The sequence below is a fragment of the Phascolarctos cinereus genome, unplaced genomic scaffold (genome assembly GCF_003287225.1).
Source record: "Phascolarctos cinereus isolate Bilbo 61053 unplaced genomic scaffold, phaCin_HiC Scaffold_3;HRSCAF=262, whole genome shotgun sequence".
NCBI lineage: Eukaryota > Metazoa > Chordata > Mammalia > Diprotodontia > Phascolarctidae > Phascolarctos > Phascolarctos cinereus.
The window spans coordinates 187,887,337-187,911,026 of record NW_027555736.1 but is presented as its reverse complement, the minus strand read 5'-3'; the positions used below and the strand labels follow the sequence as shown (position 1 = coordinate 187,911,026).

At 39.0% G+C, this 23,690-nt stretch overlaps 1 protein-coding gene across 1 annotated transcript in view; it reads left to right on the top strand.

Moving 5' to 3' along the window:
* Nucleotides 1-1,400: 1,400 nt before the first annotated feature.
* The window catches only part of TTBK2 (tau tubulin kinase 2), a 215,350-nt gene continuing 193,060 nt past the window's right edge, over nucleotides 1,401-23,690 (top strand). Inside the window, 1 exon segment of the mRNA XM_078151365.1 lies at nucleotides 1,401-1,789. The gene's annotated coding sequence lies outside the window, so the exon portion shown is untranslated.

Genomic DNA, 23,690 nt, shown 5'->3' with positions numbered 1-23,690 from the left:
CTACAGTCGTTCCAGAACATCCTCTTCTAAATCTTTTCTGCTTTGAAATTAGGTCAGAGCTCACCTGCAAATCTGAACTTTACTAAATCAAGCCCCAGCCCCATCCACTGAATTGAGATGTCTGGATGCTCCATAGAATCAATGTCAAGATGAATGAATGTAGATTCTTCTTTCCCTCCACGTTTGAAAGCAGGTCTCTTTGTTTTAGGGGAGTAAGGCTCATTCTCTTGGTTTCTCATTCTCTCATCTCTGCTCAGGCAAATCTTCTGACTTTAAAAAACACCTCTGATGTTGAGGTTTCAAGAGCCCTTTTATTTTGGTTGGGACATTTTTCTTTTTGTAAACACTTTAATTTCCAAGTCCTATTGTATAATACCTCACTTGATGCTCGACACAACCTCTTACTCCCCCTCTTCCCCCTCCACTCCAACCTGATTCTCCTTCAAATTCCTCCTGTAGACTGCAGGATGCTAGGAAGTCCATCTTTGGGATTCGATCCCTGCCTGGACTCTGGGCTGTAGGCTCCTTTTAAATAGGGTGAAGACTCCTTTTTGTTCTTCGGGGGCAGTCAAAACCCAAAGCGTCATTATCCACGGCTCCCAGGCTAAGGTCTTCTTCCCTGGGGCTCCACCGTCCCCTTGCCTCCTAAGGGATCTGAACAAGGAGACTCTCCGTGGGGAGAGGGATGGAGGGCGAGGCCTCCATTGCCAGGGAGCCTGCCTGGGGCCCGGGAACATGTCCAAGAGAGCCTCTCCATTGCTGACCATCGTCTCCCCCAACCCCAATCCCGGCCCTTGAGCCCGGTATTCTCGTGGCCGTCACCGCCACCTCACAGCTTGGGGGTCGTCGTGACCAGATAGCCCCGTCCATCATCTGTGATTGATTGAGTTATCCCGACCAAGTCCCCATGGGCTTCCACTCTGCAGAGTAAGATATTGGATCGAGACCAAGGGTCATCGCCACTATGTCACGACAAGTCGGTAGACACGAGGTGTGAGGCTGAAACAAGGGAAAAATTCAGGGTAAACGGGCCACATTCTCGGACTGGCACCCTCCCTCTGCCCCCTTTCCCCCCCCCCCGACCCCCCGAGCCCCGCTTCGCTCCTTGGGACTGGCGGGTAGCCGCAGATTGCGGCTAGAACTACAATCCCCAGAATGCTCTTGCGCACGCGCACTGCCATTGTGATGCTCCTTTCCCGGTAACTCGCCCTCTCAGGCAAACCTGAAGATAGCGGCATTTCTCCGGTGGGGGGCGGAGACCCTCTTTGCCCGACTTCCCGCCCCCTCGCTGATAGGGAATAGGATCAGCCAACCGACGTGACGGACTCGGAACGCAGCCTCCAATCAGCGGCTGCGGTGGAGAAGGTGGGCGTTCGCCCTGGCAGGGCAGGTGGGCTAGGCTGTGCCGGGTTGCGAAGGGGGAGAATAACGTCGGGTCGGGTCAGCGGGCGCTGCAGTAGTCGCCGCAGCGGCGATGGGAGCGGTGGGGACGCGGTGGCGGCGGCGGCGGCAGGAGGAGGAACAGGAGCTGGAGCAAGAGCAGCGGCTGGGGGCAGCCAGCAGCAGCAACAGCCGCCGCCGTCGCCAATAGACGCAAACGGTACCCAAGAGGGGACAGCCCGACCGGCCGGCCGGCCCGCGAACCCACGCACGGGTCCCGCCGCAGTCGGGCGGCGGGGGATGGGCAGGCGGCGGCAGTGCCTCCTCCCGAGGGGTGATCCCGGCCGGCCCCGGCCCTGAACCGGGCCCGACCCCACTGCCTGGAGTTCCTGCGTCCGCCACGGCCCAGGTAGGACACGCCCCCCGACCCCCCCCCGGGATAGTGGCCCGGGAACCCCCTCCCGGCCCCGTCCTCCCCTTATCCCCCATCCCTACCCCCCCTCCGGTTTTCCGACCCGGGATGGAGGGGGTGCGGGGTAGGGAGGAGGAAAGACGGGCCGGCTCTCCGTCCCGATCTGCCCGCGGGGCTGCTGTAAGACCTTTAACTCCAGCTACTCCATGGAGACAGTCCTGGGCTAAGCCTACCCCCTCCCCACCCCCAATCGGGGCTTCCCCGAACGCGGAGGACCGCGCACTCTCGCCCCATTTCTCCGGACCTTTATGCTTGTGGATGTGACCCATATCCATCTTGCTGTCTTGCCATCGGTGCCAGGACGGTACCCACTGGATGCACGTGTAACCTTATTTAAAAAAAAAAAAGGCAAAAAAACCCCGAAACAAAACACCAACACCACTTGCCGAATGAGCCTCTGGCACACCAGAGTTGTATTGGGTGTTGTTGGTTTTCTCGGAAGTGTCTTGGATGCTTCTCTGTGGTGCCCAGACTGCGAAAGTCATGCCGAGGGACTTCCTCTGCATTTTTTGGGACCAGGGGTGGTGGTGGAGGAGTTGGTTTGGAGCGCTACTGGGGTGTTGTGGGAGAAGGGCCAAAAAGAGACTCTTAAAGTAAATGTGTCAGAAATCGGAAGGACATAATTCTTGTGTTTTGCTTGGAGTGGAGGTTGGTAGGTGACAACCACCTTGGAGTTAGCTCCTCCCACTTCTGAACGTAGAGTTGTAGTGATTGAAATTTCCTCTTGTGTAAATTTTGGGAGGTGTAATTTTACTGAGAGAGTTTTCCTCCAATTTTATATAAAGCTTGGATTCCACTTCTGACAGCTGGATTCCACTTCTGACAGCTGACTTCTGACAGCTGGATGACAGTGGGAAAGTCACTTAGATTCTCTGAGCTTCACTGTTCTCGTTTATAAAACGGAAATCGTAATATCTGTAGTAGAGTTGTGGTGAGGAGCAAATGAAATAAAGCTAGTTCTGCCCTTTGGGGGCCAAACAGAATAAATTTAATTCTTATTCCACGGGACAAATCTTTAAATATTTAAAGATAGCTATCATACCCTCCCACCCCCAAGCCTTTTGCATTTTCCAGGCAAAATATCCCCAGTTCCTTCTACTGATACTCATATAGCATAAACTTGAGGTCTCTCATCATCCTAATAGCCCCTAATAGCTAGACAATCTATAGCTTCTCAATTTTTGTCCTGAAGTGTGGTGCTTAGAGTGGAACACAGTGCTCCAGAGGTAGTCTCATGAGTGTGGAGTACAGTGACTAGACCACCCTAATCCTGGATTCTTTGCCTTTCTTAATGTTACCTAATAATAAAAATACAATCTTATTAGCATTTCGGGCTACATTTTCACATTGTTGACTCCTATTGAACTTGCAGGCTGCTAAACTCTTTAGATCTTTTTCATAAAGCTGATATCTAATCTTGCCTTCTCCCCAATTCCATCACCGTCTTTCCACCACTTGCAGGCTTGCAACCTTGGAATTACCGTGAATCTTTCAGTTCCTCATTCTCCTTTACCTCCATTTCCTGTCAGTTTCTAAATCTTGCCAGTTCTACCTCTAAAACATTCCTTACATTTCCACATCTGTCTGTCCCTTTCTCTCTACTCATATGGTCACCATCCTAATTCCCACCCACCTTACCTTTCCCTTGTTATTGTTGTTGTAGCCTACTACAACTACTACTGTAGTCTTCCTGCTTCCAGTCTCTTCCTTATCGAATCTATCTTCCACCCAGCTGGCAAAATAATTTTTCCAAAGCCCACGTCTGCAGTAATCTTCATTGACTCCCTACTGCCTAGGATAAACCACAGACTCTTCAGCTTGGTATTTAAATCTTTGAATAGTTTGGCTCCAGCCTACCTCTTCTAAATTTAGTTTACACTTTCCTCTTCATGGATATTCCAGTGAGACTGGCCTACTCATTGTTCTCCAAATTGACCTTCCAGCTCCTATCACAGCCTGTTGCACAGGTTGGCCAGCATGTCTGGAATTTGCTCACTCTTTTGTCTCCATCTTTTAGAATTCTTAATCTCTAGTCAGATGCTATCTCCTTTGTGAAACTTGTCCTGATCCCCATAGCTGTTAGTGCTCTCTTTTTGCTCAGGTTGTCAGTGTTCTATTTGTATGTTTGTTTTTACCCATTGCTAATGCTGTCTCCATTCTCAAATTGTCTTGCACTTATTTATGTATCTGTTGTATCCCCTAGGAGAATATAAATTCCTTGAGAACAAGAACTGTATCTTCAGTGCCTATTATAATGAGTAACTAACACAGATAGTTGGTGTGCAATAATTATTTTTTGAATTTAATGTAAAGTGCTTTGCAGACCTTAAAGTGCTATAGAAATACAAGCTGTTATTATTGAAAATATGTGCACTTTGAAGCTTGGCGGATCCATATACAGTGTACGTGTTTGGTTCTGAGCCATTAGTGGGAATTGCCTTGATAGCTGAACATTGATCTGTCTGGGTAAGCCACAGCAGAGTTGTGTGTAATTCCATTTCACCAAAATGCAGTGGAGAAAGGGACATTTATTTACGTCGATGTCCAAAGAGTAGTACAAAATGGAAAAAAAATGGAGAATGCAACTGGTTTTAATGTAGCAAGGAAATTGAATACTATCATGTGTTAAATTCTTCCATTTTTGTGGAGGAGCAATAAGGACAAAGATTATGGCAAACCCGACTTCAAAGTGCCTTAAGGTTCATATTGATGATTGTGCGTATGGTTTGAGAAGTCATGATCCAAAGCATTCAGATTGTAAAACAATTTTAAAAACTGAATCTTTGTAACAATTGTATTTTGAAACAATTATATGATTTTATCAAGAGGATAGAAAAGGACTAATGAAGCAAGTTATAAAGGATAAATTTTCTCTTCCGTTTCCTTTATATGGTAATAGACATGTAAAAGAAATGTTATTTTTTCTTTTTTTTTAATTTGAGAGATATAGTGGAGATTTAAATCGGTAGCTTCAGCAACTTAAGAATAATATTGAATTAAAGTGGTCATTGATTATAGGCAAAGGGAAGTAGGGAATATAATGAATCTTTTGTTGTTTGTTATCCTACCATACCATCTTAAAATACAATTCAGTTTATAAACAAATACATTTCATAATATGTATAATTTAAGGGTTTTGTATCTTATGAGTTTCATTAAAATACTGGTTATCCTGGTACTTTAGCAGCTTGTAAGAGGACAAAGGGAATTTGCTCCGGCACATTTCTTTAATATTGATATAAATTATATATGTTCTTAGATACCTTTTAAATGTAATGCTAAGGATAATTTTGATTAGATTGGACAGATGTGATAAAATAGTACTGGATTTAACTTTTTGAGTGTTTATTACACTTAAGAACATAAAGTGACTCAGAAATGTAAAATACTTAGTTTTATAGGATTTGCTTTCAAAGTGGCAGTACTGTTTTATGAATGGAGGAGTTAAACTTTTAAACAGGGTAATTTGTTCATAAGTCCTTTTTCAACTTCAGAATATAAACATTAATGGAAAATATTTAATGATAGATGTAGAAAAATTTTGTGTTTTAAGTACTCATTAAAACTGATTTAAGCATTGATTAATAAAACTCTTTAACTATGCTTGACAATTCATGGGAATTCTACTATATTTTTCTGTTTCCCTTCCTAATATCTTTAACTCTTTTTCCTGGAGAAATATCTTTTCTAGAAATAGGGGTGATATGTTTCTCAAAAATTTTAATCTCCTGCACAGTATGGACTGATTAGTCACTCTTTTGGCCCTTTGGTTAAATGTTATTATGCTAAGGATTTCATTTAGCTGATTTAATTGGTAAAAGTTATATAACATTTTAGACATTTAGAGGTTTTTTAGGATTGTAAATTTTCAAGCTGTATTTTTGAGTCCTTGTTGTCATAATGTTTTATCTAGCATTTCTAGTACATTTTTAGTGGTCAGTAAGTAATTGTGGTGATATTTCTTTTTCCATTCAAGTGAAATGATCCTATTTGTCTTAAAGATCTTAATCATGTTCAGGTTAAATATCATATAAGTGTATAATGAAAACTTTTAGAGCCCAATAATGTTCCACCAAAAAGTTATCTTTTTACCAACTAATTTTTGATCGCAGATTCATGATACTTTATGCTCTAATAATAAGATGCTTCTGGCATCATTAAAATGAGATGACCTTTGGATGCAGGCACAAAATGCAGATTAGAAATATAACCACTGGTACTGAGTATATAGCTTTGAGAATCATTTATATGATGTAGGAATAACTGAAATCCTTGGAGTGAAGGAAATGAGATTGTTAATGAAGAGTGAGTAGAGAAAGAAGAGTAGAGGGCTGAAAAAGAGCCCTGGCAGATATCTGTCTGCAGAAGGTGGGAAGAAGATTGTGAATTCAGAAATTGCTAGCCCTAAGGAGACCAAGGAGAAGCAATCGAACAGAGACTAGAAGAGACCAAAGCCAAGGGAGAAGAGAATATTAAGAAAGATGAAGTGGTCAACAGAAAGAAATGCTACAGGGAGATCATGAAAAGTGATCTCTTCTTTCTCTGCATTTTGTATTAGTGATCTCTTGAGTGTCTATGGGGTCAGTTATCTGTTCAGATGACCACTAAATCTACACATTCAACCCTCATTTCCCACTCCTGAGTTGTAATCCCACAACACCAACCCAATCACTAAGCATTTGTTAAGTGCTTAGCATTTTCTAAGTGTAGTGTTAAGTGCTAAGGATACAAAAAAGGGAAAATTATTTCCCCTGCCATCAAGGAGCTCGCATTCTAATGGAGAATACAACATGTAAGTAACTATGTACAAACCAGATATATACAAGGCATAGAGAAGATACTTGCAGAGAAAAGGCATCGGAGTGAGATTGGGGGGAATCAGAAAAAGCCTTCTGCAGAAAGGAGCGAGGTAAGTTCAGAGGTGGAGGTGAGGAGGGAGAGTATTCCAGGCATGGAGAATAGCCGGTACAGAGGAATAAAATTGGGAGGTGGAGTAGTAGTGTTTTCATCGAAGAGCAAGTAGGTCACTGTAGCTGGATCATAGGTGGCATGGAGAGGAGGAAAGTGTAAGAAAACTGCACAGGTAAAAAGGGAGCAAGTTATGAAGGGATTTAAATGCCAAATAGAGGACTGTGTGGTTTGACCCTACAGATAATCGTAATCTTGTTGAACTTAGTGAGTAAGGGAGCGATATATCAGATGTGCACTTAAAAAAACCCACAACCTTTGGCAGCTGTGTGGAGGATGAACTGGTGTGAGGAGAGACTTGAAGCAGGGAGGCCGTTTAGAAGGCCACTCTCTCCTAGTCCGGGTAGGAGGGGATGAGCAACTGAACTTGGGTGGTGGCTGTGTGAGTGGAAAGAAGGAGGATACTTTTGTATGCAAGAGATGCGAAGGTAGAAACAACAATCAACTGGATAAATGGAGAAGGTGAAAAATGGGAGTGCCCTTGGCAGTAGTAATAGGAAGGTTGGGAAGAGGGGAGAATTTAGGGGAGAAAGATAATTGAGGGCTATTTTGGACATGATGAGTTTGGACAGGATTTCTGAAGGTAGTTGGTGATGAGTGACTGTGCCTCAGGAGAGAGACTAGGGCTGGATCTGGGAATCGTAGAATTTCTGTTATAGAGATGATAATTGAATCCATGTGAGCTGCCCAGATCATCAAACCAGATAATATAAAGTGAAAAGGGAAGAAGGTCCAAGAGCAGCCTTGGCAGACACCTGTGGTTAGTAGGAATGACATGAATTAAGCCTAGCAAAGGAGATTGAGGAATAGGCAGAGGAGAAATAAGAGAAGAGTCTCAAGAAAACCTAAGAGGAGGAGAGTGTGTCTAGGAAGAAATGGTTGTCAACATTATCAAGGTTTACAAAAAGGTCAAAAAGCATAACAATTGAAAAAAAAAGGTCATTAGATTTGGTAATTAGGAAATCATTGATCACTTTGGAGACGATAATTTTAATTCATTGACAATGTTGGAAAACACATTGAGTTTCCACCTAAATGTTACATAATCATGTTCTTTGAAACGTGTGATAAAACATAATGTTTGGTTGTGCATGGCTAATGTGGTAATTTGTTTTTGCTAGACTATGCCTGTTTGTTATGAAGGTTTTCCTTTTCCTTTTCTTTTTCAGTTGTTCAGCTTGGGGGAGTGGGAAGGTGAAAAAAATAAATGCTTATAAAAATAAAAGTAAAGGGGGGAGGGGTAAGACTATCGTGTCCTACACAGAATCCATTATCTCTTATTCCCCTTTCCAGAACTCACTCTATTTTCTAAATCTCTACTGTTTAAAATAGATAATCTTTGCTAGAATTCTCTCTGGGTTTTCTTGGTTCTCTTCCTACTTCTCTGCCTGTCCTCTCAATCTTCTTTGCTGGCTCATCATCCATATGGTGCCTTTTTAATTGTGAGTGTTCTCCAAAACTCTTCCTGGCTCCTTTTTTCTCTTGACACTGTCTTGAGATCTTAGCTTTTGTGGGTCCAATTATTGTCTCTATACAGGTAGTCTGCAAAATCTACTCATCCTTTGAGTCACTCAAGTTATGAAACATGGAATCATCCTTAAGTCTTCACTCCCCCTCCCCGTCCCCCCCCCTCACCCATCCCTGATCTAATTAGTTGCTAATTTTTATTGATTTTTATCTCTGCAACATCTGTAGCATCTTTCCCTTTCTCTCCACTCCCACAACCACAACACTATTTCAGGTCTTCATCGCCTTTTGCCTAGATCTTTCTCGTAGTAATATTGAACTTCTTTCTTCTTCATTCAGGCCTCCACAGAGCTGCCAAAGTGAAAGTCCTTAAGTACAGGTATGGCCATGGTAACTCTCTGGCTCATGAAGCTTTCATTGACTCCCTATTGTATCTATGAACAAATACAGATTTCTTTGACATTCAAAAGCCTTTCACAATCTGACTCCAACTAATCTTTCCTTATTGATTTCACATTATTTCTTCCTCATGCATTCTATAGCTTAACCAAACTGGCTTTCTTGTTATGTCTCTTACATACAGAGAAAACATCATGAGTTAGTTAAGAGATCATTGCTTAGCACTTCTAGGGCTATATCCCAAAGAGATCATACAAATAGGAAAAGGACCCACATGTACAAAAATATTCATAGCAGCTCTTTTTGTGGTGGCCAAGAATTGGAAATTGAGAGGACTCCCGTCAGTTTGGGAATGGCTGAACAAGTTGTGGTATGTGAATGTAATTGAATACTATTGTGCTGTAAGAAATGATGAGCAGGCTGACTTCAGAAAAACCTGGAAAGGCTTGTATGGACTGATGCTGAGTGAAATGAGCAGAACCAACAGAACGTTGTACACAATAACAGCCACATTATGCGATGACTAATATTGATAAACTTAACCCTTCCCAGCAATACAAGGATCTAAGACATCTCCAGAGGCCTCGTGATGGAAAATGCTATCTACGTCCAAAGAAAGAACTATGGAATTTGAATGCAGATCTAATGCATACTATTTGCTATTTTTTTCCTCTTCTGTTGAGTTTTGTTTCCTTTTTCTGTTAATTCCTCCTATTGGTTCTAATTCTTACTTACAACATAGGAATGTATATATATAGCCTATATCAGACTGCATGCCATCTTGGAGACGGAAGAAGAAAGGGGGAGAAAAATTTTAAACTCAAAAGCATATGGAAGTGATTGTTGATAAATCAAAATAAATTAATAAAAAAAAGAGAGAGATCATTGCTAACCTTGGAGAAAATGGTTGATAAGTTGAGTGATGAGGGTAGCCAAATGACAAGCGGCTGAGAAATGAGTGAATTGTAAGACTTTCCCAGTAGTCTGCCCTAATCAGAGCATATCTGGAGTACTGTGTTCAATTCTGGGCAACACGTTTTGGAAAGAGCTCTCTTTGGAGAATTCAGGCTTTCAGTGTGTGTGTGTGTGTGTGTGTGTGTGTGTGTAAATACACACACACAGACATACCTATATATACACATACATATACACATATGTGTATATATGTACGTATATATACATATACATACATACATACTTTTATCTCTCTCTATATATGTATACACACACACACACACACACACACACACAGAGTTTTTGATTCTGCCTAAGTCAGGATAGCTTTCATGAAGAAGATGAATTTTTTAAAATGGTAAAACATTTAATTAGGACAGAAATAAATAAAGCAATGAAAACAATAGCCACATTCCTAATGATTATTATGTCCTTCCAGTTTCTCTTCAAAGTAGTTTTAGATTCAAGCTCCTTCAAACTTATTATTCTGATTGTATAGCTTATGGGCTTAGTCTCTTTCTGAATTGTTGGGTGCCCAGGACTGAAGATTTCAAGGCCTGGTCTGTGTCTAGGGAAGACCTGTTTCCCCTATTGCCATTCCTGAGCATCTGGTTTACACCCACTTTCTTCTTTTATCCAGCTGCACATACAGGTCCTGACTTGCTTTGCCTTAGGTACTTTTTACTCCAACTTCCATTTGTCAGCTTTCCACAACTAAGATGTCTCATTTCTTTGCCCTGCTCTACGAGGTCATACTTTGGCATTGATATTTATTTATTCTTTCTCCATCCTCTCAGTAGAAAACAAATCTCTCTCTGTCTCTCTCTCTCTCTCTCTCTCTCTCTCTCTCTCTCTCTCTCTCTCTCTTTCTCTCTCTCTCCCCTCTCTCTCTCTCTCTCCCTCTCCCTCTTTCCCTCTCTCTCTCACTCTCTCTCTCTCTCTCTCTCTCTCTCTCTCTCTCTCTCTCTCTCTCTCTGCCTCTCTCTCTGTCTCTCTCTTTCACTCTCACTCTTACTCTCTTTCCTTCTCTCTCTCTTTCCTTCCTCCTATCTTCTTTTCTCCCTCCCCCACCTCCAGCAGGCAGCAAGTCAAGACCAGGTAGTCAAGCAGAGAAAGCTATCAGGTAGGTCTTTAAGGCTGTACGAGACAAGGGGTCCATAGTCCTGCAGGTCAGAACTTGAGACAGCAGGACTAAGAAAGCAGAACATTGAAGTGAGCTCTGGTCCTAGAATAGATTCTTTAAGTTGTGTTTTTTACTTAGTACTAGGTGTGACCAGTTCTGTATCCACATGTGTATAATCATTAGGAGAGGTAGAAATACCCTGACAATGTGAAAATCTGTGTTTGATTTTTAAAATTACTTTTTTTAATTAAAATTAATTTTCTCTCCATCCCACCTTCCTACTCCCCCAACTGAGAAAAAAAGAAAAAAGAAAAACAAAATCTTTGTAACAGCTATGCATATTCAAGCAAAACAAATTTCCCCATTATCCATATAAAAATGTCTCATCGCTATATTTAGTCCATTACCACTCTATCAGGAGATGGGTGGCATTCTTCATCCGTGGTCCAACCAATCCCTTTCATTTCTCATGGTACAATAGTATTTCATTACATTCACATGTGAATTTGTTTATGCATTTCCCAATTGATAGGTATCTCCTTAGGTTCTAGTACTCTGCTACCACAAAAAGAGCTGCAAAACTATTTTTGTACAGATGGGTACTTTTTCTCTTTCTTTGATCTTTTTGGGGTGTGGACCTAGTAGTGTTATTGCTGAGTCAAAAGATATGCATAGTCAAGTAATTTTTGGTACATAGATCCAAATTTCTTTCCAGAGTGTCTGTACAGATTCACAGTTCCACCAACAGTGTAACACTCTGCCTGTTTTCCTGCAGTCCTTCCAGCAATTGTCATTTTCCTTTTTTGTGAACTTTGCTAATCTGATGGGTGTGAGATAGAGCCTCAGGATTACTTTAATTTGTATTTAATTATTAGTGATTTGGAACATTTTTTTCATATGATTATAGATAGCCCAAATTTTCTCCTTTAACATATATGATTTTTATAAAATGGTTCTATTTCCTGGCATTTTTTTCTTGTCGGTTGAACATATGAATGTTATATTTCTTTGCTATGTTTCTACCATTTCTCTTTCCATATTTTGCACAGTGTTTCCAAACACATGATATTTTCCTTTGATTCACCAAACCAAGACTAATCCTTTGTATATCATTTCTGTAATAGCTTTCAGTGATAGTCTGGACAGTATTTTAATTGCAAACAGTTTGGCACCTTTTTTAAAATTTTAATTAATCTTTCTTTTAATTCAATTTAATGCCCCAATGATACATAGAACCTTCCTAATTTGTAAGCAAACAGAAGAATTTCTTGTATTAGATGTGTATTACTATCCGAGTGGAAGATGCTAGGGGTAGCAAGTAAGAAAAAAGAAGCGCAATATTTGTTTCATCACAAGAATTGAGTCAGTTTTAAGTAAAGCCTCTAGGGAAGGTTTGATTCCTTCTGGTCATGCTCTTCTGTGGCCTATATCTCTATTAGTGTTTCTAATAGAACTTCACCTTGTTTTGAGGTTTAATTCTAAAAACTATATTTTTCTTTTAAACGTTTTTTTTCAGTTAACAAGCATTTGTTTTCCATCCCTCCTACCTCTCTTCCATTAGGGGAAAAAAAGAAAAGAAAAACAAAACGCTTGTAACTATTATATATGGTCAAGCAAAACAAATTCCTGTATATTTGGAGGGCATTTTTCTTAATGTGACTATTTTGTACAAAAGAATAGTCAATACAGGTACAAGAGGACATCGTACCTCTTAAAACCGATTGAAAGAGTTTGAACATCATCGTCTTTGAACCCAATTTTAATGGAAGATGTTGCAGAGCTATTGCATTTCTGGTTTCTAACTTTAGAATAGCCAAGGATCCCCATAATGCTTTTTAAAATGTATCTTTAAATTTTTCCAAAGGGGTCAGGACTTCCAAACCTAGTTTGAGGGGGTCCCAGTTGTATCAGAGAGCTCTTTGTCCCCACTGAAGCTCCAGGATGATCGAAGCAGGATCAAGGACTCTTTAAAATGTGCTTTCCAAAAATGTTGGGTTCTTGGGTTTCCATTATGGATTCTGGGTCCCCATGTCTTGAGCCTGCCACTGAGTTGTGTTTCAATCTCTCCTTCTTACTGTTTTTCTGAGTCTTTAGAAGTACTTGCTGAATGTGAATGGTAACTGGAGATTTTTTTTCCCTTTACAAGTAGAATCTATTCCAGGTAACTAGTTAACTGTGTGTCTCTGAATCAAGTCTTTAGAAGACATCTTCCACTGAAATTGTCCTTAGTTGCTTCTTTCAACTGTATTGAAGGTTTCCTTACGATACTTAGGTGTTGGTTAATTTGATTAATATTGTCTTGTAACTGTTAAGAGTTGGAGGGTACATCAGTCCAAAATTTAAAGAAAAGAGACATAGGGACAATTACCTCTAAGCTAAGCGGTTTTTATTAGGAGTTTATAAAGCATAGCTAGAGCACTCACTCTCACAAAAAAAGCACATGAAGAGGCATGTTTCTTTCTCAATGCCATATTTGGGTATCATTCTTGGTCTGGTTCTGGGTACTGAAGCCATATGTGTAACTACAGTTCAGGCTTTGATTTGTATACAGATATAGACAGATTTGAGTTCGGGGTGGAGGTTATGGTCTGTGGAGTTTTATCCTAAGGTAGACCCCCTCCCCTCCCAGAATCTCTCCCCAAACTGGATTCCTTTACACCCTCAACAAAATATACCAATCATGAATAGATGAGATGGGAAAAAATGCAAGAGCTGATATGGTTCCTTTAGTATCAAGGACTATATTCCTGGCTCTGCTTTCATTCTAGTTTTTTCTACGTGTTTCTCTTTCCTCTTCTATGCAATGAATCTGCATCGGAGAGGTTCATTCAAGTATTTAACCACATATGTTATATTCCTTTCCCCTTAACCAGATATTGAAATAAACTGAATTCTGTTTGCATTGTGATTTCTACTTTATCTTATCTTACAATACTTTATAGTCCTCTTATGTACCTGTTGAGATTAAATCAGAACTACAGACAAACAATTCTGGGAGGTAGGTACTATTATTATCCTCATTTTATGATTGAGAAAACTGAAGCAAATAGAGGTTAAGTGTCTTGCTCAGGATTATTAAGCTGGTAAGTGTCTGAGGCTAGATTTGAATTCAAGTCTTCCTAATAGCAGGCCCAGACCCCTATCCACTTGGTCACCTAGTTGCCTAACACTTTTAATAGTTAACAACTTATGAAGTAATGATTAACATTTATGGAGTGGTTTGCAAATTATTCTACTCCTAACAGCCCTGTGCAAGGTATGAAGTACAAGTATTACTTTCATTCCATTTTACAGATGAGGAAGTAGAGGATCCAAAAGGGTAAGTGACTTGACTAAGGCCACATAACTGGTAAATTTCCAGCACCTGGGACATGGTAGGCACTTAATAACTTTTTGTAGATGAGGCAGAATTTGAACCTAGGTCTCCTCATTCCAAGCCTAGCACACTCTAAGAGGTAGTAAGTTCTCCCTAATGCAGGGACTGTTACATTTTTTACCTTCTTATCCCCCCAACCCAGCACAATGCCTGGCACACAGATGGTGTTTAATAAATACTTGTCAGTTGACTGATTCTCAGTAGCTGGAATCATAATCGCCCTGCTCCCTCCATTGTCTAGAACGAGGTATTGAAATGTGAATAATTATTAGGTACCCTTTTAGAATATCATCGAATAGTGTCATTTAGTTCACTTTCATTTTCTTACACAGATTTTAAGCAGCTCTTAGTGTCAATAAGCATTTATTGTAGTGTTTATTTCTTTTGTTCTTCATTACTCTATATTGTATACATGTGGCTCTGATCTTTCAGATGTTTATTAGAAATCTGTTTAGTGTCTGAAACTAAACCTGGGTCATTGTTTTACTAAACTTTATAACCACTGTTGCATTGATTTTCCTTGTATATATACGCTCATAGTTAGTTCAGTAGCTGAATTAGGCATTTATTTTGTAATTTGTAAAGCTCATCATTTTGACTTTGATATCTGAAATGGCTGCTGTTCCTGTCACCACATTTTTGTGCATTTTTAGAATGCAGATTGCTTATCCCAAATACTATTTACACAGAAGATCATAATGACTTTGAAAAGGTCTATTTTTGAACATTATGTTAATAATAGGAGTTGTGGGAACGCTTTAAGTGCCACTCAAGGAAGAGTCATATTTCACAGTTATTCTGTCACAAGAAGTATTTGTGTTAATTCTGTGCCTGAATATACCTTCAACTATGATTTTTTTTTTACCCTTTAGACAAGTCACATACCTTTTTGACAGTTGATTGTGGGACCTTACCCATTGATAGGTTAGTCATATTTTCCATATTTTTTAAAAAATAGAATCTTATTTTTTAAAAATTTCTAAATTGTTCTTCTGCCTATTCAATGAATGTTTTTTTCTCCTAAAATTGTAGAACATATCTAATTATCTAAAGTCAAGTATATCATCACCATTATCTTCAAAGGGCATCCCCCTCTTGACCACTGTATTTGTTGATAGCACTATATTTCCCAACAGGCTTGTTGTGAGGAAAGAGCTAAACTTATTTTCTTAGCCTCAGAGCCATATTTGGCTCCTCTTTCACCTTTTCCCCTGCTGGATACTTCATCAGTGACTTAAGTTCTGTTAATTTTCTCTTTTTAATGTCTCTTGAACCCTTCCTTTCTTGTCTATTTACTATCACCTTAGGCCAGGATTTTCTGCTTGAATTTATGCCTGAATAATTCATGCTTGAATTATTGTAGTAGCCTTCTCTCTAGTCTCCCTGTCTTCTTGCTTCACTACAACCTTCATGCTGCTCACTGCCTTCATTACCATGGGGATCAAAACATTCCCCTACTCAAAAACATTGAGTTTGTTCCCATGTTGCCTACAGGGTGAAGTACAAACTAAGTGTGGTTCTTTAGAAGTTGGTCTCAATCAGCTTTTTTATTTCTTTTCTTGTTATTGTATCAGTGCATTCTTTATGATCCTCTGAATGTCACAATTATAAAATACCATTAAAAAAGTATGTGCAGTTTATCATAGTAGATCCAACATTGCCCTATTTATCTGTGCCCACTTCTGAGTTCCTTCTGCTTTCTTCTGTCTTTTAAAAATATTTCATCAAAATTCTTAATTTTTTTCCTTTTTCCTTTTTCCTTTTATTTTTGCATCATCATCACTAACCCTTATCCCTCCATAGCTTTCCTCCCCAAATAAAGGCCCTCCTTTGTAACAGATAAGTATGTTTTATTCTGCACCTCTAGTCTATCACCTCTCTGCAAGTGTTGAGATCCTTTCTTTTTTTTTTTAATTAAGAACTTTTTCATTTTTCATACTTGTGAAAGAAATCTTCCCTGGTAGTGATATATGGTATGCGACTTTGGTCTAAAACTTAATTTCTATGAGACAGCCTTCTAGTTTTCTCAGCAATTTTTGTTAAGTCAAGTGAATCCTTACTCCAGTTTTTGGAGACCTTGGGTTTGTCAAACATTATGATAGTATCATATGATAGTTCAGTTGCTTCTGAGTCATGTGTACTTAATCTCTTAGACTGATCAACTTTTTGTTTTTTAATCAGTACCAAATAATTCTGATGATTTTTGCTTTGTGGTATAATTTGAAATCTGGTTTCTTTCCTGCTTTTTTCATTATTTTAAAAATATTCTTAATCTTTTGCTCCTCATTATGAGTTTTGTTACTTTTTGATAGTTATATAAAGTAACCCTTTGGTAGTTTGGGATAGTGTGAAACTGTAAATTAATTTAGGCAGTATCATCTTTTTTATTATATTGCCATGGCCCAACTTTGAGCAATTAATATCTCTCCAGTTACCTAAGTCTTTATTTCTGTAAAGTGTGTTGTGTTGTTATGTTCGTATAATTCTGTGTGTTTGCTTTTAGGTGGGCTTTCTTATATTTTATGCATTCTGTTATTTTCAATGGAATGTGTATATCTAACGGCTGTTTTATCTTAATATGAAAGAAAGCTGATGATTTTACGGATTAGTATTCTATCCTGCTATCTTACTGAAAATATTAATCACTTCAGTTAATTTTTAGTTAAATCTCTGGAGTTCTCCTTGTTATGTGTAAAAATGATAATTTTTTCTCCTTTTTGTGTATGATTATTTCCTCAGTTTCTTTTTGTTTTCTTACTGCTCTAGTTAACATTTCTAGAACTATATCAAATAACAGTGGTAACAATGGACATTACTTTACCCCTAATCTTACTGGTAAGACTGCTAGCATTTCTTCTTTATGGATAATGCTAATTTTTTCATTTTAAATGGATACTATTTACCCTATTAAGGAACAATCCATTTATTCTTATGATTTTTAATGTTAGAAGCAGCTTTAGTGTATTAATAAATTCCTTTTGTCTTCCTGAGTTTACTTCAGTTGATCAGGGTGAGACCCTAACTTCACTTTCTTTTAACAGGATCCCTTCTTTCCTTGCTTTTGCAAACAAATGATATAATATGGAAATGAATTATTATTAGAATGTTTCATAGGCTTCACTTGTAAATTAAACTACTGGTCCTTTCCTTTGGGAGTTCTTTTATGGTTTGTTCAATTTCTTTTTTCTAAGATTGGATCATTTAAATTCTCTGGTTTTTTCTCTGTTAAACTGAATATTTTATATCTTTGTAATTATTTATCCATTTCATTTGTTATAAAGTTTTTGACATATAATTGGATGTAATAGTTAATAATAATTTATTTTTTCTGCCTAAGTGAATTCTTTTAATTTTTGTATATTGCCAACTTAGTTTTCATATCATTTTATCAGATTAGCTAAAGTTTTGTCTAATTACTTTAAAAAATAACCTCTAGTTTTAGTCATCAGGTTTAGTGATTTTTTAGTTTTTAATTTTGTTCATTTTTTATTTCTATTTTTTGTGTTTAATTGGAGTTGGTTTTTTGTTGCTCTTCTAGTTGTTGTTGTTTTTTAAGGAACATACCCAATTCGTTGATCAGTTCTTTCTCATTTGATGAAAATATTTGGAGAGATTTGAAGTTTTCCCTAAGAAATCTTTGGCTTTATCCCCAATGGGATGTTGTTTCATTGCCATTTTTTAAAAAAAATATGAAATTATCTGTTTCTATGAACTTTTTATTCACATATTCTTTAGAATTAAATTATTTAGCTTTATTTAACTTTGAATCATTTCTTCAAATGTCCTTTTTATTATATTTTTTATTGCTATGATCAATCATGGATATTCTGAATATTGTGCTTTTCTGAATGTTTGCTTTTTTTCTTCCCTAGAACAAGCTAATTTTTTTTTTTGTAAAAGTGTCACACAGCTGAGAAATACATGTATTCATTTCTGTTTCCATTCAGTAATATCCAGAGGTCTTTCATGTTTAACTTTTCCAAAATTCTTTTCAAGTCCTTACCTACCTTCTTTCTTATTTATCTTTTTTAAATAATATTGAAAGAGGCACATTGAAACCCCCAAGTATTATAGTTCTGTTATCTGTTTCTTTTTGTAATTTTAATTAATTTTTCCTTTAAGTTCTTAGGTACTATGCCATTCAATGCAAATATACTAATTACTGATATTATTTCATTATTTATGGTGCCTTTAAACATAATATAGTTTCCCTGCTAGCCTCTTTAATCTTACATATTTTTACTGTTGCCTGAGATCACAATTTCTACGCCTGCTTTTTTAAAATCACCTGAAGCTTATTCATTTTTGTTCTAGCCCTTAACTTTAAATCTGTGTGAATCTTTATGCTTTCAGGTGTGTTTCTTGTAAACAACATATTGTTGGATTCTGCTTTCTAATTCATTTTTCTACCTTTCCCCCATTTTTGAGTGTGTTAAATTACATTCACATTTCCATTCACACACTACACATTTCCTCATCTGTAAGATCAGCTTTCTGGTGGTTAACCTCTCTGAACTTAGACTGGCCCTAAGTCTAGAGGCATATGGTCTGTCTTGGGACTTAAACTTCACCAGTCATTTATTGAGTATGTGCTACATAACAGGCACTGTGCGAGGTGTTAGAGATAACAAACATAAAAGCAAAACAGGACCTACTCTAAAGGAACTTAGTCTATTGATTCTACTTGAAGCCTTCCTAATTTGATGTAGAAGGACCTGACATACCTGGACATTCTTGTAGAGCCTTCTAGAGCCCAGGGTTATTTCCATGCATAAAGTAAAATTTTACTGGGGTAGACAATTGTATATTTACTTGTGTATTTCTATTCATTACATCCTCTTTTTTTCCCTTTTATTTTTCCTCCTGCCTTCTTTGCAAAGAAGAAGGAGGTGTGGAGAAAGAAAGAACCTGATCAATACTAGTAATCTTCAGTTGAAAGAGTTTGTTTTCTTTGCCCCATTTTCCTTACCAAGCTCCTACCCCAATATCTGGTTCGTTGTGCTTTCTTTTTCTTTTTAATTCCCCCCTTTATCCTTTTGTGGTCCCCCCTTTTGAATATGAGGATTGCTTTGTTTGTGACTATTCCCATTCTGACTTTCACCTTCTTAAATTCCCTTTCCCTTCTCCCATCCCCATCCCTGCCTATTTCCCTTTTTCCTATTGAGTACAATGTAGTTCTACACCAAACACTTTTTGTGTCTATGTTCAGCCTTCCTTAGTTTGCTATCAATAGGAGTGAGGTTCACAGCTTACTTGTTCCCCTTGGGTTTTTCTCCATGTGTACTCTTTTCTCATCTTAGTTTCAAGAAATTGTAAGTTCCTCTTCTTTCTTTTTTCTTTCCTAATGTCCCTTTCCTTGCCTTTTCTTACTCTCTTAACATCAAGAAAACAGAACAAACTATACCCAGTCCCTGTATTTAGTTGGGGGTCAGTTAGGTGGTGAAGTGGATAGAGTGACCAGCCTTGAGTCAGGAAGACTCATCTTCCTGAGTTAAAATCTGGCCTCAGACACTTACTAGCTGTGTGACTCTAGGCAAATCAGTTTGTCTCAGTTTCCTCATCTGTAAAATGAGCTAGAGAAGGAAATGGCAAACTACCCTAGTATCTTTGCCAAGAAAACCCCAAATGGGGTCATAAAGAGTTGGACACGACTGAAAAAAGTCTGAGCAATAACAAAAAATGTTTATTTGGTTGTTTTTAATGCGCTCTATGACACCTCAGTACAGTGGAATTCTGAAAAGGACATTTATTTCTCCATTGCTAGCCAGAAAGTAAGTCCTTCTAATTTCTCAAATGCATTTACTTTTCTAATGTTTCTCATAACTCTCTTGTTTGTTTGCATTTCAGAGTTTCTCCTTTGCTCTAGTCATGATTTCATCAGGAATTGTTGAAAATCATTTATTCTTTTACAAGTTTATTTTGTCCTCTGTAGGATTATACTCAGTTTTGCAGGGGAAGTTAATTCTTGGATAACCTTTTATTCTTTGCCTTTTGGAATATTTGTGTTCCATGTTTTCTTTTGTTTTACCTGTATTTCCAGACTTAATTTCTAGATTGGGACTTCATGCCAGGCCAAGGTTCCTCCTCATTCTTCAATCTTGAATGGGTTGATTATACCCTGTTTGGTTCTGTTTCCTCTGCAGCCTACATGTCATTGCCATTCTTGATGGAAGGTCTGGTACTAGACCCCACCTTCTGCCTCAGTCCCAGGCTTCTTTCTCAGTTGGCTTTGTGGGTACTGACCTTAGTCTGTCTCAGTCTCTTTCTCCTGGAGCAGTTTCCAGTTTGGAGTTGCTTTCATCCCCTCGTGTGGCCTTGATAGGGCCTAGTCAGATGTTGGAGATTATGCTGGTCTCAGACTTCACCATGAAGTCCAGGTGTACATCAGCTTTCGGACTTGTCCCTGTTTCTTGATGTAGCTCCTAGTGCCCCAAGGAGTGCAAGCCTTTCTCTGTGTATATAGACGTTTCTGGGGGCCAGCTCTGTCCTCTGTCTTTGTTCTAATAGGGCAAAGATGAGACCACTATGAGATCCAATTATAGCAGATTTTGTTGACTTCCAGCCTCCTTGGAGTGTCATTATTAAGAGCCTTGGTAGACTTCAGCCCCATTTATTAGAATTCACATTGGCTTCTCTGGCACAGCTTTTCTGGATCTGACCGACTTCTATTTATCTCTTTGTGAAGCCCTGGACTGGATGGATAAACTTGCTTCTCTTCCTCTTTGGTGTTCTTGATTACCCAATTGTGTCTGGGGCTCTTTTTAGATAATTGCTGGGGAATATGTGGGCGAGCCAGGATCCTATATGACCTTTCATGTCATCATCTTAACCAGAAGATGCAACTAACCTTTTCTTCCTCATTTCTTGTTATTCCCTAAAAGGAGGCCTCTGCTCTAGTCAGATTTACATACACTTCACATTTCTGTCTCTGTTCCTTCCTTCATTTCATTTGGAATGTATGTCCTTATCTATTTCTTTTGAGGCAGTTAGGCGACACAATGAATAGAGCACCGGGCCTGGAGTCAGGAATACCTGAGTTCAAATCCAGCCTCAGACACTGTCTGGGCAAGTCACTTAACCCTGTTTGCCTCAATTTCTATATCTGTAAAGTGAGCTGGAGTGAGCTGGAGAAGGAAGTAGCAAACCACTCCAGTGTCTTTGCCAAGAAAACCCCAGATGGGGTCATGAAGAGTTGGACATGCTCTGAACAACAACAACAACATTTTTTTTGATAGTCCCTTCCTCCCTACATTTCCCCAGAGTACAAACATTAAAGAGTACTAGATTTGGGATCGAAGAAGTGAATTTGAATCCTGACTTTGCCAGTATGACAGTGACTTTGTAACAATGGGCAGGTCAAATAGTCTAAGCCTCAATTTCCTCGTCTGTAAAAAGATCAACTTCTGGTGGTTAGCCTCTCTGAACTTAGACTGGACCTGAATCTAAAGGCATATAGTCTGTCTCTGGGCTTATACTTCCATTCAGAGTGTAGCACAATATATATCAGACACTACGCTAAGTGCTGGAGATACAAACACAAACCAAATGGGCCCACTCTGAAGGAGCTCAGCCTGTTGAGTCTCCTTTGAAGCCTTCCTAGCTGCTATAAGAAGGACCTGACAGCCTTGGACATTCTTGTAGCGTATTCTAGAACCCAGGGGTATTTTCATGCCAAACTGGTGCATTAGAGAAAGACTGACTGGAGTGGACAGGCCAGCAACATGAAAATTATCCCAGTCCCCCAGACTCTAGGCCGGAATTCTCTCTGGCTTCTTTCTGTACCTCCTGCTGTGCTCCCAGCCAGTGGCTGGGCCTTGCTTAGAGTTCCTGTCCTAATGTTTCTTGGAACTTCCTTTTCCATTGCTGCTTGCCAGAATTCTAGTCCAAGAATGAGCTGTTTAAAGTTTCTGAGCAGGGAATTCCATAATCAAACCTTTATTTTCCTCTGAAAGATCAATCTGGTAAAATGTCACCTGTCTGGGACACCTTGCCTCCCCAGCTGGCTCCTTTGTTGTCACACTTCCTTTGTTTCACTGGCCCCTCAATGGGCCTGCTTAATTTCTTTTCCACTTACTGCTTTTGACCAGCCATGATTTATTTCCTCACCTGGCATACTATGGACAGAGTACAAGTCTCATTGCTTCTGCCTTATATTTCTTTCCCTGGAGAAGGAACACAGACTTTTTGAGGTTTTATGTGAGTTTTTTTTTATCATTCTGCTAACAAAGGGAAAAACAGAATTTATAAAGTTAATGTATAATGCCTATCATCTTTCTTCCTACATTCCCCTCCTCCCCCTTTAGATCATTAGAGAGACAAAGTTTTAACCCTTAATGGTGAATGTTTGTATGTCAGTGACTGCAATAAGATTCATCTATATTTCAGAAGAAAACCAGCTATCTTATTGAACATTTCATCCCAAAAGTCAGGCTCACAGGTGATAAATAGAATGAGTCCTTTGGGTAAGAGATAAAGAAATAGGCTATGGGACACTGTGAAAGGACTGGGCCTGGCCTGGAAACCTATAGTGATACAAAGTTGATTCACTTTCAGAGACGGGCACATTGTAGCCACAGAGGAATACCCATGGAAATCTGTCCAAGAAATCTCAGGTGAGAGAATGCTTTTCCTACATTAGAAGTGTCAGATAAATGGCCCATAACACTCCCAAGTGTGGACAGAACCAGACTAAAATGTAAATGGGAAATATTGAACAAAATAAATAAAAAATACAATAAAATAAGGATAACATTAGTATGTGGTTTTCCTACAGGGATCCTTATCCCTAAATCCTTCAGGAATTTAGCGGTCCCTATTCCTGTTTGAGTTTGACGCCACTACCCCACATCATTCATAAGGAAGACTCTTGTTATGTCTGGCAAAAGTAAATAACTTCAATGTTGAGTGATATGTCAGTGGCTTTTCAGGAAATATTTGCATTGCTCCTAATTTAAGCTCCTAGTTAATACTTTAGGAGTGGGAAGGCAAATTGTTGGGGTTTTTTTTTCTGTCAGTTTATATATGACAAAACTAAATAAGTATGAACAAATTGAGGCAATATAGAAGGGATCAAATATGTTAATTTCAATTCAACAAGTATAAAGCAGTTGCTTTGTGCCAGGCAATGTGCTAGTGATATAAAGACAAAAACAAGTCTCTCTCCTCAAAGAGCTCATGGAGGGAAAAGCTGTGGAGGGAAAACGGTATGTACATAGATCTATACAAAGTAAATATAAAATAACAAGAATATCAACAACGGAGAGGGTCAGGAAAAGCTTCTAGGGAGCCTTGTCAAGAAAATGAGGGATTCTAGGAGGTGGAGGCTGGGAGGGAGAGCATTCTAGGCATGAGAGACAACTTGTGCACAGACGTGAAGGAAGTAGATAGAATGTGCCGGGAACAACACATAGACCCCATGTTGGCCAGGCTCTATAATGTGTGGAGGGCTGTGGTGTGAAATTAGTCTCTGAAATGAGGTTGTTCAGAGTTTTAAATGCTAAACAGAATAGTTTTATTTGATCATAGGAGTCATAGGGAGCCATGATAGCTTC